This window comes from Lithobates pipiens, unplaced genomic scaffold (assembly GCF_037356315.1).
Source record: "Lithobates pipiens isolate NorthernLeopardFrog02 unplaced genomic scaffold, aLitPip1_a1.2 Scaffold_28, whole genome shotgun sequence".
NCBI lineage: Eukaryota > Metazoa > Chordata > Amphibia > Anura > Ranidae > Lithobates > Lithobates pipiens.
The window spans coordinates 97,571,881-97,588,301 of NW_027507789.1; positions in this window are offsets into that span (position 1 = coordinate 97,571,881).

The window sequence follows — 16,421 nt, forward strand, 5'->3', positions numbered from 1 at the left end:
GCCGCTGTCTACGGCGCATGCGCCGTAGACAGCGGTGCCCATTTTCGGGCAAATATCTCCTAAACCATATAGGTTTAGGAGATATTACTTGGACCTACAGGTAAGCCTTAATCTAGGCTTACCTGTAGGTCAAAGTTGTTTGGAAGGGTTTACTTCCATTTTAAGATAAATGAGTCAAAAAAAATGTATGGAGTATGGAGGTTGAATGATAATTTAATTAAAGATAAAAAATGTGAAACAGATATTCAACAAATGATAAAGGAGTTTTTAATAATACATGAGAAAGATGAGACCTCGCTCCCAACACAATGGGAAACGCTAAAGTATGTATTAAGGGGAATATTCGTCAAGCATGGATCAAGAATAAAAAAAGAAAGGGAACAAAAAAAATCTCAATTATTGCTAGAGATTGAAAATATAGAAAAAATACATAAGCAGAGCCTGGACCCAGCTGATAGAATAAGGTTAAAGGATAAACAAATAGAGTTACAATCAGTGCTTGACAAAGAATCCCTCCAAATTAGAGCTAAAAATAGAACGCAGTGTGGTACCAATTTGGAAATAAACCTGGAAAAATTCTGGCCAAATCATTAAAAGTACAGCAACCGCTAAGTTATATAGTAAAAATCTTGAAACCAAATGGGGAAATGACATACGACCCAGTAGAAATATCTAAATCCTTTCACACTTATTATACTAAATTATATAACATAGAAGAACAGCAAGATTATAAAGACAAAATGGGAAAGACAGAGGAGATATGTAACTATGTAGAAGAAACGGCCATATCTAAATTTTCTAAAGAAACCATAGAGATTCAACAAGCAATTGCAGAATTGGCTTTGGGGAAAAGCCCAGGTCCAGATGGGTACATTGCTAGATTCTATAAGGCTTTTCAAGATTTGATCATACCTATACTTAAAAAGACATTCAATTCCATATCTGATATACAAACATTTGCACCACAAAGTACTGAGGCTCATATCATATTAATACCAAAACCTGAGAAAGATCATACACTATGTAAGAACTATAGACCTATATCTTTGACAAATATAGATATAAGAATATACTCAAAGATTATATCTAAAAGAATAATTTCGATTATATCAGAGCACCCAAATTTGGAGCAGACAGGGTTTGTGAAAGGGAGAGAAACAAGGGATAATATAATCAAAACTTGTACGTTAATGTAATATGCTCAGAGAACTGCCATCCCAGCATGCCTCCTAGCAATAGATGCTGAGAAGGCATTTTATACGGTGGGATGGCGGTTATTGGAAGAAGCGTTAAAGCAGATAGGAATAGGGCCAAAAATGTTGGGGAGGATTACTGCATTATATAACAACTCAAGAGCCAAAGTTATAACAAATGGAATCTTATCAGAGTATATAAAGAACTCAAATGGAACCCGACAGGGATGTCCCCTATCCCCACTGCTATATGTAATAGTGATGGAGCACCTTATGGAAGCCATAAGAAAAAATAAGGACATTAAAGGGATATAGGTTAAGGGCAAGGAATATAAAATGTCTGCATATGCAGATGATCTACTATTATATGTAACTAATCCTATAATAACAATCCCAAACTTAATAAAAGAACTTGATAGATTTGGGGAATTGAGTAATTATAAAGTAAATTATGATAAATCTAAGTTGATGAGCATTACGCTAGAGGAAGATATACAAACAATAATACAAAAGGTTTGGGAAAAAAATACTGCGCTAAAGAAATCTCTCAACAATCAGTCTAAATATCTAAAGGCTGCGATTGATACGATGTGATACACACCTATAAAGCATAAAAGTCAGGAATTTCAACCGCGCTCACAATTACAAAAATCTAAAAAAATATATCTAAAACCTATAACAGAATAATATGTATACACTATAACTAGTCAAAAATTATAATACAAAAACTCAACTAAGTGAATAATAAAAATATACTCTATAACTCATACAATAATCAAGTGTACAAAAAAAAAAAATTATATATATAAAGTGCTCAAAAATTATATATAAGCAACAGTTCCTCATAAAGACGTAGTAATGAGCATGCAGTGGTAAAGTGCACAGAATTTTTGTGAACAATCAGAAATATTATAAATAGAGTGCTCAAAAATTATATATAAGAAAACAGTTCTTCATCAAGATGTAATCGTGGGCATAACAGTCCAATAATCATAAGTGTTTCTTCTCAAGAAATCCTATGCGGGTGCAAGAGAGAGAATTTCCTTCACCAACACCGTGCTGATAAATGGTAAAAATGCGCGCTTACCAAATCCCAGAATCAGAAAGGCATTTGATATCAGAAATCTTAGGGGTCATCACACAGGGACATCACCTCGTTTTCACGTGGTTGGACCATTCATAAAAGGCAAGCAAAGACTCCCATAGCGTAAAACCGTAAACCAAAATCTTTTATTCCATAATAAAAAACATACTCACAAACATAAAGGTCAAATCAGCGTTAAGAAAAGTCGGCTGGCAAAGCGAACGCCCAAATGTCACGTGATTTGCGTCAAGCACGTCAAGACCAGCCTACGTACGTTTCGCCATATGTGGCATCGTCTGGGGCAGACGATGCCACATATGGCGAAACGTACGTAGGCTGGTCTTGACGCGCATTTTTACCATTTATCAGCACGGTGTTGGGGAAGGAAATTCTCTCTCTTGCACCCGCATAGGATTTCTTGAGAAGAAACACTTATGATTATTGGACTGTTATGCCCACGATTACATCTTGATGAAGAACTGTTGTCTTATATATAATTTTTGAGCACTCTATTCATAATATTTCTGATTGTTCACAAAAATTCTGTGCACTTTACCACTGTATGCTCATTACTACGTCTTTATGAGGAACTGTTGCTTAAATATAATTTTTGAGCACTTTATATATATATATATATATATATATATATATATATATATATATATATATTTTTTTTTTTTTTTTTTTTTTTTTTTACCATTTATAAGCACGGTGTTGGTGACGGAAATTCTCTCTCTTGCACCCGCATAGGATTTCTTGAGAAGAAACACTTATGATTATTGGACTGTTATGCCCACGATTACATCTTGATGAAGAACTGTTTTCTTATATATAATTTTTTAGCACTCTATTCATAATATTTCTGATTGTTTACAAAAATTCTGTGCACTTTACCACTGTATGCTCATTACTACGTCTTTATGAGGAACTGTTGCTTATATATAATTTTTGAGCACTTTATATATATATATATATATATATATATATATATTTTTTTTTTGTACACTTGATTATTGTATGAGTTATAGAGTATATTTTTATTATTCACTTAGTTGGGTTTTTGTATTATAATTTTTGACTAGTTATAGTGTATACATATTATTCTGTTATAGGTTTTAGATATATTTTTTAGATTTTTGTAATTGTGAGCGTGGTTGAAATTCCTGACTAATAATACAAAAGGATTTCCCATTTAAATGGAAACAGGATGCGATTACATATCTGGGAATATATATTCCCAGAGATTTAAAGCAACTGCAAGATCTGAATTATAATACAACAGTTTATAAAATAATTATTTTTTTAGAAAAATATGATAAAATAACATATTCATGGTTAGGGAAAATAAATATTGTAAAGATGGAAATATTGCCAATAATGTTGTATATTTTTCAAACAATGCCTATAAAACCATCAAAAAAACTGAAGAAGGACTTGAGAAAGATGGTGGGAAGCTTTATATGGTCCCACAAAACTCCTAGGGTAAGTAGAGAAATAATAATTAGATAAAAAAAAAAATGGAGGATTAGCGTTACCTGATTTTTATAAATATCTGCAAGCGGGATCATTGATAAGAATAATAGACTGGCAGCATAATGCGAATAATAAGCAATGGGTCAACTTAGAGGAAGAAATTGTGTGGATAAAAATAGAACATCTACCATGGATGAAACCTAATTTAAGACCGAAAGAAAAGGAATTACCAATTTTTGTTAAAACTACATTAGAAATTTGGGATGCCATATTAAAAAAAGGAAAATTATCTTCTATGATAGGACCCATGACTCCAGCATTCTCCAATCTTGAGTTTGAGCCAGCACTAAAAGTTACAACATATTTAAAATGGAATATATTGGGGCATGAACAGGCAATACAAATCTTGGTGGATGGGAAAATGCCACTATTCCAGGATCTGGGACAAGAATTTAAAGACAAATGGCTACAATATTTTCAATTAAGAAGGTTTATTGATCCAATCAAAATGAGAATTAGCAGACAGATAACTAAATTTGAACAAATAGCAATAGATAAAGATAAATCGATTAAAAAATTATCTAAGATATATAATTTATTACTTCTTTCTGGAGATATTAAGGAAATAACAGGAGTGAAAAAATGGGAGGAAGAAACAGGGAATATATTAATGGAAAAATAATTGGAAGAAATCTTTGAGAAAATACATAAATTATCAATAGCAACTAAATATCAAGAAAAAAATTATAAGATCGTAATAAGATGGTATAGGAGTCCAGTGGTAATGAATACGATAAAAAAAGAGAATTCTGAAAAATGTTGGAGATGTAAGATAAAGAATGGGACTCTTGAACATATATGGTATAGTTGTTGTAAGATAAGAACATTCTGTAATGAGATAATGGAAATTTACCAAAAAGTGGTAGGAATAGAGATAAACAAAGATATAAATACTGTACTATATTCTCTTATATCAAAAACATTAAAACAAGGGGGGCGTGGCGCCGCGCAGCGTGATGGCCGCTTTTTGAAAGAGCTCCGCTCAACGCTCGGGGAAGTACCGTCCACAAGCCTGCTAATCACGTCCCACAGCCGGTAGATCGAGCACCAGCGACGTAGGAAACCCCCGCCAATCAAACGACTATGCGGAGGAGAGCGCAGCACCCGGCAAACACCATGAAATTGCCGGATTTCTATCCGGCAGTAGGCCGCGGGCCACAGAAAGATGGCGGAGGAGGACGACACACAGAACGGCGCTCCCAACATGTATCGTCACCTAAGACGAGGCCTGGAGCGGAACTCACGGTGGAGATGGATGCGGAAGCAGGTACGCAGTCCTCTGATTCGGACTCCCCGAACGTTTCTCCGTCGTCCCGAAGCCCTGTTAAGTCTAAGCCTAGACTGGATCCTGCTGCAAGAGCACATAACCGAACGGATGGGCTGGACATGGAAGTGAGCGATCCGATCGGCAGAGGTACAGCAATCCAACCACAAGTGGATCCGTTCACACAGTTCCCAACTACAGGTCAGCCTATTTCTGATACTACTCTTAAGGAACTGTTAATGCTGCTGAGGTCATCTTTACAATCTGACATGACGGCCTGTCTACATCAATGTAGAGCTGAAATTAGTGACTTGGGGGGAAGAGTGCACCAAGGGGAAACTAGAATGGGTGACGTCACCTCTTCTTTCAATGCGTTGGTGGACTCACACGCAATGCAACAAGAAGCTATCGACAAAATGCAATTAAAAATGGCGGACCTTGAGGACCGTTCCCGTAGAAACAATCTAAAGATCCGAGGGGTCCCGGAAACAATACTAGCACAACAACTGCCATCCTATGCTCAGGACCTCTTCCAAGCACTGGTCCCATCACTGTCTCCACTGGATCTGATGATCGACCGAATCCACAGGGTCCCCGTCGGGTACCGTCGTTTTTACCCCAGGAAGTACCCCGGGACGTTTTGCTCAGAATGCACTTCTTTCAAACTAAAGAAAAAATCCTGGAGGCACTCCGAAAAGGCGATAATATCCCAGAGGCGGCCTCCAATCTCCAGATCTTACCAGACCTCTCGCAACACACCTTGCAGCTTCACCGCAACTTGGCGACCATAACCAAAGCCATGAGGAACCACAAGATCCTATATAAATGGAAGTACCCTGCCAAACTACAAGCGACTTTCAATGGATCCACCCATCTTATCCACTCCCTGGAGGAAGGGTTGCATCTCATGGGAACCTGGCAGATCCTGCCACCTGACCATTTTCCGGATCCATCTCAGTCGTCAAGCAGACTGCCGATCAAATTGCACAACGACTGGCAAGTAAAACCACATCGTAGATCCAGTGCTCTCCACACTTGATTCCTTATAGCATGGTCCTCCTCCCCATAGCTTCCAGCAAAGTTCCCTGAGCGTTCATGGTACATGTTATCGTACCGTAAACCCCCACTTTGGGCATTTCCATTGCCTGACCTGTATGGGTCTTGTTTCTTACCCCAGTTCTCCTGTTTTAATTTTTTTCTTTTTCTTTTTTTTTTCCTTTTTCCGATTGTGTTCTTTTTATGCTCTTTTTGGCGCTTACACATGTCATGGTACCTGCCTACTACGCTCCGATCCGCATAAACACAACCTGTGTAAATATGGGACTTCTCTGAGAAGTTACAGTACACCAACTGTCACAGTACTCACTCCACAATTGGGACCCAGAGGACTACATCTCTGCAAGCCACGCTATACTCCGGTACTCTCAATGATACCCACACCTACCGTCTACAACTTCTCCTGGTCCTTAATCATTCATCATCTGAGCACGGTAATAAACATCGCACTCTAACCAGAGCCCATGAGTATTAACATTCTTTGTCTTAACACGCGTGGACTTAATCATCCTGCTAAAAGGCGATCCCTCTGGAATGAAGCGATCAAGCAGAAGGCTGACATACTGGCAGTGCAAGAAACACACTTTCACAAACTGTCCAAGCCACTTTGCACGCACCAGAACTTTCCGTTCATTATACACTCTTCCATCGCGGCAAAGAAAAGAGGCGTCATGATAGCCGTGAGAGATTCGGTGAACTTTGAACTTAAAGATTCCTTTATTGACCCCAACGGCAGGTTCATCATATTGGTTTGTAATGTCAATCGGATCCCTATTACTCTTGCTTGCATATATGCTCCCAACTCGCACCAATTGAGGTTTCTTAAGAAAGTTATTAAACAAATGGAGTTGATGCGAGTTGGAAGCTTACTGATTTGTGGGGACTTTAACATGATTTTAGACAAAGACTTAGGCCGCGTACACACGGGCGGATTGTCTGTCCAACTTAGTCCGCTGAACCGTGTTTCAGCGGACAATCCACTCGTGTGTGGGCTTCAGCGGACTTTTTCAGCGGACTGTCTGACGAACAAAGTCTTACGGAATTTCCGAAATTTTGTCCGTTCAAACTTGGTTTTGTCCGTCCAAACTTGGTTTCAGCGGACAGTCCGCTCGTCTGTAGGCAAGTTGGACGAACTAAGTATGGCGCATGCTCAGAAAGGATTTACACGGCCGAAGGTTGCATTGCAGTGTATAGGACGTAGTTTTTCTAGTCCCGTCGTACGTGCTGTACACGTCATCGCGCACGCTTTCAGCGGACTGTCTGCTCATCGTGTGTGGTCAAGTCCGTTCATGCAAATTTTGAACGGACTGTCTGTCAGATTGTCTGATGAACTTAGTTGGCCAGACAATCCGCCCGTGTGTACGCGGCCTTAGATACCTCTTCTGGAGTCAGGAACCATTCTCCCAAATTCCGTGACCTTCTGCTACAGGAAGGACTGTATGATGCCTGGCGCTGCCTTAATGCAAACGAGAGATCATACACATACTATTCCCCAAGATTTAATTCCTACTCCAGACTAGATATGTTCATTACGGTTGGGGACTTACCGTATATACTCGAGTATAGGCCGACCCGAATATAAGCCGAGGCCCCCAATTTACCCCCAAAAAAACTGGCAAACTTATTGACTCGTGTATAAGCCGAGGGTGAGACATGCCTGTCCATCCCTGTGTGTGTGTCCGTCCATCCCTGTGTGTCCGTCCATCCCTGTGTGTCCGTCCATCCCTGTGTGTCCGTCCATCCATCCCTGTGTGTGTGTGTGTCCATCCATCCATCCATCCCTGTGTGTGTGTGTGTGTCCATCCATCCATCCCTGTGTGTGTGTGTGTCCATCCATCCATCCATCCCTGTGTGTGTGTGTCTCCATCCATCCATCCATCCCTGTGTGTGTGTGTCTCCATCCATCCATCCCTGTGTGTGTGTGTCTCCATCCATCCATCCCTGTGTGTGTGTGTATCCATCCATCCCTGTGTGTGTGTGTCTCCATCCATCCATCCCTGTGTGTGTGTGTCCGTGTGTGTGTGTGTGTGTGTGTGTGTGTGTGTGTGTGTGTCCAGCCTACCTGTGTCCCGAGCCTGTGTCCCGAGCCTCCGTCCCGTGCCTTGCCTCCGTCCCGTGCCGTGCCTTGCCTCCTTGCCTCCGTCCCGTGTCGTGCCTTGCCTCCGTCCCGTCCCGTGCCGTGCCTTGCCTTGCCTCCGTCCCGTGCCTTGCCAGGATCGCCGCTCTTCGCCGGCGCCTCGGCGGCCATTCTAAAATTCAAAAGCCGCGCCTCCGCCTTCGCCTGTGATAGGCGGAACACTGAATTTCCCAGCAGCCTGTGTTCCGCCTATCACGGACATCGTCTCATCCTCGTCCGTAGTACGAGGATGAGCGGATGTCCGTGATAGGCGGAACACTGACTGCTGGGAAATTGAGTGTTCCGCCTATCACAGGCGGAGGCGGAGGCGGAGGCGTGGCTTTCGAATTGTAGTATGTCCGCCGTCTGTCTGCTCGATACGCTGATCGAGCAGTCAGACGGCGATGACTCGAGTATAAGCCGATGGGGGCACTTTCAGCCTCAAAAAAGAGGCTGAAAATCTCGGCTTATACTCGAGTATATACGGTACTCCACCGGATCACAGAATCATCTATTTTAGATATCACCTGGTCAGACCATGCCCCTGTATTGATCTGCATTACAGGGAGCAGGTCCCAAGTTCCATCTCGTATTTGGAGGAATAATGAGTCTATATTTCAGGACCCAAAACCCCAAATAGAAATCTCCCAACACCTGGAAGAGTACTTTAGATTCAATGACCCTGAGTGCACTAGTCCCTTCACTAACTGGAACGCCCATAAGGCTTATATAAGGGGAGTTCTGATAAAACTCAATTCCAAAATTCTTAAAACACGCTCTACTACACTAAATAATCTACTAAACGAACTCCGTTCTTTAGAACAAAATAATCAATCCAACCCTTCCCCGGACCTTGCTAACAAGCTATTTCATGTGAGATACAAAATTAGGGAATGGTACTGTGCTCAACATGAACACGCCATGCAAAATCAAAAAACTCAAAATAAATTACTATGGGAACCACAATAGAGCGGGCAAATTTTTGGCCAATCAGTTGAAAGATAAACGCTCCAAAACCTCAATCCCACACCTGTTCCACCCCAAAACCTTGGCAAAGATAGAACACCCCCAGGCAATTGCGGACGCATTCGCAGATTATTATGCATCCCTTTATAACCTACACTTGGATCCTAATACAAATAAACCTACAAAAGAGAGTATAGATTCCTTCTTAGCTAAAGTCCATCTACCCTCACTATCACACACACAACTCCAGGAGTTGGAAACCCCATTTACCCCAACGGAATTGGAGAAAGCTATTCGATCACTGCCTTTAGGAAAATCCCCAGGCCCTGATGGCCTCTCTAATGTCTACTACAAAAACTTCAGCACCATACTATCCCCCCACCTTATGTCCATCTTTAACATAGCTAGGAAAACCGGATCTTTCCCTACTGAAATGCTCAAGGCCTATGTCGTTACGCTACCCAAGCCAGGGAAACCTTCAGATACTCCAGCTAACTTCCGCCCCATATCTCTTCTCAATGGGGACATCAAATTATATGCTAAAGTGATAGCGAACAGAATCTACGATATCATGCCTACCTTGGTGGGTCCGGACCAAACCGGATTCATGAAAGGGAGACAAGCATCAGACGCCACACGATGTCTATTGAATATCATCCACCAAGCTAGGGCCGGGGGAACGCCTTCTCTGCTTCTCTCAATAGATGCGGAGAAGGCGTTCGACAGGGTCCAGTGGGAATATACTCTAAGAAAATTCGGCTTTCAAAACGAAGCCCTATCAGCTATCTTGGCGCTTTATTCCAATCCCTCTGCCCAAGTCTTTACTCTGGGGCTCTTATCCAAACCCTTCACTATATCGAATGGCACCCGTCAGGGGTGTCCTTTATCACCGTTAATCTTCAACCTGATGATAGAACCCCTGGCGGAGGCCATTCGATCCCACCCACAAATTTCAGGACTCAAAACCAAACGAAAGGAACACATAGTTAACTTATTTGCAGATGACATCATTATTTTTTTTATCAAATACGGTTGTATCCCTCCCGTTCACACATGACATTTTAGAAGCATTTGGACAGATATCTTTTTATAAGGTAAATTTTACCAAATCCCTTATACTAGATCTAGGCCTAAATCCCCACACGAGCTCCCATCTACAAAAAGCATATCCTTATATATGGGCCTCTAAACAGATTCCCTACCTCGGCATCCTATTAACAGCAAACCTGCCCCAGTTAGCGGACGTCAACATGAAAACTCTTTTACAAGACGTTAAAAATACCCTTTCCAAAATCTCACTTACTGAATTATCGTGGGCGGGAAGAATAGCATCATATAAAATGTTAATCCTACCGAAAATCCTCTACACATTCAGAACTCTCCCAATACCATATAAAGCCTCACATTTCCATGAATTAACAAAACTTCTCAAACAGTACATCTGGCAGGGCAAAAGAGCCAGATGCCCAATTAACAAACTTATAATGCATAGGAAAGCGGGAGGCATGGGCCTTCCTGACATTAAGGATTATTACTGGGCGGCCATATTAGCACAGGCAAAACTTTGGTTCCTCCCCAACCCTGAACCACTATGGGTAGACATCGAGGCGTCTATAGCAAGCATCCAACCTATTAGTCTCCTTCTCTTAGCAGACACTTGGAAACTCAGATCTTTAACATGCCTCTCCCCACCCATCACAGCGACCATAGTAGCCTGGAGGCATCTTCGTCAACAACAACTGCTGGGGAAGCTTCCCACTAATATTAGAATCCCGATTCGAACTTTAGAAATATTGCTTCCTTACAGCAATATTGCCACGTGGAAAGATAATGGAATAGAATGGGTAGATGAGTTATACAAACAGGGAACTCTAAGATCATTTGACTCCTTGAGATCCAGCTTCAATTTACCCCAAACTGGCAAATTTCTATATAACCAGGTGGCCTCTTTTCTATCGAGATCCCCACCACCAAACGTTGAAATTCAAACACTTATATGGCAATATTATCCAGAGATAAAGGCATCTCTCTTTTATATAACAATCTACAGCACAAACAACTTCTAGTGAAATCCTCCTCTATGCTTACTTGGGAGAGAGATTTAAACGAAATCTATGATATCAGTCAATGGAGCTCTGCCCTCAGATACAATTATAAAGCCTCACGTTGCGTTAGCCATTGGGAGCTCACACAGAAGATTTTACATAAGTGGTATAGAACCCCCCACCAATTAGCAAGAATGTTCTCTACTCACTCATCTCTATGCTGGAGAGACTGCGGCAATGTGGGCACCATACTACATATATTTTGGCACTGCAAAAACGTCACTAGCTATTGGAGGAAGCTATTTAGTATACTTGCAGAAATCACAGGGGTGCTGCAGTCCCCAAGCCCGGCTCTAGCAATTCTCCATCTCGGTATTGATAATTACCCGCCCGAGTTCCGTATAGTAGTGACACACATCCTCATCACGGCCAAGTTGGTTATAGCCCGACATTGGAAAAGTGCATTATCCCCAAATCCATCAGAAGTTCTAGTCCAGGTAAACCTAAGCTTTCATTATGAAAGATTATTAGCTCTTAGGAAATCTTGTGGCAAAAAATTTGACTCACAGTGGAAAAGTTGGACAGAGTGGTACAAGAAATGATCACTATTTTCATTAGTAGTAGGATCCCCTGAACAGGTCCCAAATTGACCATCACACCATGATTCATCTAATGTCATCCAACTCCACTCTGGATGGCCCCTCTGTCACAGCGTGATCCCAATTTGGGGTGCGGAGGGAGTCACCCAGAGGTCCGAGTGCCATAGGGTGTACTGATTGACTAAAATTGCAGGTTGACCCTTAAATGTGACTGATCGAGTTCATAATTATGGATTTGTGAGTAAAGCCAGTAGACGGAAAATGTGCTGTTACTTGTAAGCGAATTTCTGCATTACTTTGTTACGTTCTTGAATTACTTTTGATTTGATTTATTTTTGACTCATTTCGATTTGTATCCTTTATCGATCTGTAACATTCACTATAGCTCATTGATATTTGTATTGGTTTTTTTCCCTTTTTTTTGTTGTTTCTGTTGTATCACTTGGAAATCAGAAAACTTAATAAAAACGATTTTCAAAAAAAAAAACATTAAAACAAGGGGAGGTAAGGAGGAGGAGAAAGGGAAAGAATTTTGTACTTTTTTTTATTTTTTTTATATGTGAGTGTTGAATTTTGGATGAATGCATGTATGTATGATGTATCATTAGACAAATGTTAAGATGATGTGTGTGTTTTTTTTTTTTTTTATATAAATAAAAATAAATTTAAAACAAATTAATGGGCTGGGCAACTACATGGCAAATGAGGTTCAATGTAGAAAAATGTAAAATAATGCATTTGGGTGGCAAAAATATGAATGCGATCTATACACTGGGGGGAGAACCTCTGGGGGAATCTAGGATGGAAAAGGACCTGGGGGTCCTAGTAGATCAGAGATCCAGATAAAACGATAAATCTCCCGCTCTACAAGACTCTGGTCTGGCCGCACCTGGAATATGCTGTCCAGTTCTGCACACCAGCCCTCAGGAAGGATGTACTGGAAATGGAGCGAGTACAAAGAAGGGCAACAAAGCTGATAAAGGGTCTGGAGGATATTATTTATGAGGAAAGTTTGCGAGCACAGAACTTATTCTCTCTGGAGAAGAGACCCTTGAGAGGGGATATGATTTGAATATACAAATAACATGCTGGTGACCCCACAATAGGGATAAAACATTTTCGCAAAAAGTGAGTTTAACAAAAATCGTGGCCACTCATTAAAATTAGAAGAAAAGAGGTTTAACCTTAAACTACGTAGAGGGCTCTTTACTGTAAGAGCGGCAAGGATGTGGAATTCCCTTCTACAGGCGGTGCTCTCAACGAGGGGCATCAAGAAACAATTAGATAAGCACCTGAACAACCACAACATACAGGGATATACAATGTAATACTGACATATAATCACACTTAGGTTGGACTTGATGGACTTGTGTCTTTTTTCAACTTCACTTGCTATGTAACTATGTAACATGTCATGTTTAAATTGTAACTTGCCAGGTAAAATACTGATTGATCAGCTGCTGATGACAGGCATTCCCACAAGGATTCGGTGAGATTTCTGTCACAGAAATGTCCTACTCATCTTTCATCATCTCCACATCTATACCCTCCAGCAGTTCTTCATGCTGGGTGTTGTGGAGGATGCAGCAGTCAAGTAACATGCCCCCACTTTCCCCAGAGCATACTTCAGGAACCCATCCGATAAGGATATACAGCGGAACCTACTCTTCAGGACATCAAAGGTCCGGGTCATGGAGCTGGCTTGGTTATACCGTGCCTGGGCTCCAGAGGTACAGTAGGTGACAAGTGTGAAAAGCCAGGGGAGGAATGGCTATCCGGAATCACCTAAATGTTAAACAAAAAATGAAAGTTGCATTTAAGTTTGCCAAAACAATAGCATAGGTGGGAATAAATTGGAAAGAGGGGCACATTACTGAGGAGTCACAGGTAAGAGCTTGCAAAGGAGAGACATGCATTGGAAAGAGGGGGCATATTACTGAGCAGTCACGGATATAAGCTTGCAGAGGTGAGACATGCATTGGAAGGAGGGGGCACATTACTGTGCAGTCACAGGTAAAAGGCATGAAATGATCTTACAAGTATGTAAACAAACATGCATGCAATAAAACAAATATGAGGATTATCCACTGCCCACCGAGTAGCCAGCCATAAGGGAATGAGTTGTTTTCAAACAGCTGTGACTGTCTGAGAATATTGGTGTCATGGACTGACCCCAGGAATCCAACTTGTTCATGGAGTGGTAGACCTTTCTGTTTGGGTAAATATGCTCCTTCATGCTCAGTGGAAAGAGGGGGACATGGGTGCAATCTATAGCACCCATTACATTGGGGATTGAAGCCATGCCATAGAAGCCCCCTTTGATATGATTCCACTCCTGGCGAGATGCAGGCATATACATGAAGGTGGACACAATCTCACAAAATCCTTCCAACAGTCTTCCAAGGACCCATGAAAAAAGATGCCTGTGAAATTCCAACTGCATTACCAGCCACCATCTGGTATGATGCCTTGCCTAGGGTTGTCACCTCATACCTTTAAAACCCGAATACATCTTTATTACACAGGTTCTGTGGCTGATTATGGTGGTAATTAAACTTACTTGGTGCCTTATCTGCATTAAATTAGCCTAAGAACCTCTGTAATTGATATGTGTTTGGGTTTAAAGGGATGAGGTGGCAACCCTAGACTTGCCCAGGAAGTGTAGCACGGCCAGCAATTATGTAATGTCTGGGACTGCATGACTCCTCCGGGTGGTGGCTTCCAGGTACATCCACAGCCTCACATAGAGCATGAGGATCAGCTCCTTTGGTAGCCAGAACTTCCTCAGCACTGAAGTCATCCAGCAGAGTTCTCTTGGAAAACTGACAGGGAGCCATCAGAACAACCCTTCTCCTCCTCCTCCTCTGACGCCTCCACAGCAGATTAAACTGGAATAGGCTGATCTCAAATGTCTCCATTGGGGACAAAACACCAGCAACTCTCTCTCTCCACAACCTCTGATTTTAACACCAAAAACTGCACTGGTTTCTGCACATTTTTTTATTTCCTGTTTCGTTTGTGAATTGGACTTAACCAATTATTGCACGATTTTTTGCACAATTTACCAACAATTTTTTATTTATTTATTTACCACAAAAAAAAAAAATGTTTTGTGTGAATTGTACTTAAAGAGTTTGTTAACCCATCTATATAAGACTATGTCAGCCCCTCTATTAAATGCTGGTATTGCACACAATGTCAGTAGTTTTCAAAAACTAGCGTTCTAAATACCTAATTTGAGCTGTCTTCAGGCCAGTCATATTACTCGTGGTCGCTTTACAGCTCCGATGGATTGCTTCTGCGGGAGGGGCCATGATCTCCCTCTGACGAATGCTTTAAGTAATGCTGACCCCCTAACATGCCACATTTGACATGTCTTTTTTTGGGGGGAGTGGATCTAGCTGCCACTTCCTCCCGGGGCACCGCGGTGCCGGGAGGAAGTTCACCTCTCCCCCCTCCCTCTCGGCAATCATCTGGGACACGTCACAGGTCCCAGGTTATTGCCCGGCCAGTCACAGTGTTAAGCCACAGCTGGGCGCCTGCATTGACAATGCCGATGCCACAGAGTGGAGGGGGCTCTCCCCCTCCTTTCTGTAGAATATCTTTCCATATATTCATATATTCCACCTGTCCCACGGTCCAGCGATGCAGGTGAACAAAGCCCCACTCCTCTGAGTGAGCCTTTGTTCGGCTGCATCGCTGGACCGTGGGACAGGTGGAATATATGAATATATGGAAAGTTATAAAAAATTACTGAAGGCCAGCCCCGGACTATTTGGCTGGCAAAAGATCAGATAGTTTTTTGCAATTCGGCACGGCGTCGCTTTAACTGACAAATGCGCGGTCGTGCAACGTGGCTCCCAAAAAAAAATCCCCCCCCCCCACAAATAGAGCTTTAATTTGGTGGTATTTGATCACCTCTGCGGTTTTTATTTTTTGCTCTATAAACAAAAAAATAGTGACAATTTTGAAAAAAAAAATGCATTATTTTTTACTTTTTGCTATAATAAATATCCCCCAAAAAAATCTAAAAAACATTTTTTTCCCTCAGTTTAGGCCGATATGTATTATTCTACATATTTTTGGTAAAACAAATTGCAATAAGTGTTTATTGATTGGTTTGCGCAAAAGTTATAGCCTCTACAAAATAGGGGATAGTTTTATGGCATTTTTATTAATAATTTTTTTTTTTACTAGTAATGGCGGCGATCAGTGATTTTTAATGTGACTGCGACATTATGGCGGACACATCGGATACTTTTGGCGCTATATATTTTGGGACCATTCACATTTATACAGCGATCAGTGCGATTAAAAATGCATTGATTACTGCATAAATGTGACTGGCAGTGAAGGGGTTAAGTGTGTCCTAGGGAGTGATTCTAACTGTAGGGCGGAGGGGCTGTGTGTGACACAACACTGATCACCGCTCCCAATTACAGGGAGCGGTGATCAGTGTAACTAGGCAGAATGGTGAAATGCTTGTTTACATCAGCATTTCCCCGTTCTTCCTCTCCGTGAAATGATGGCAGGGATGTCCGTGGGACCCGCGATCACACTTACGA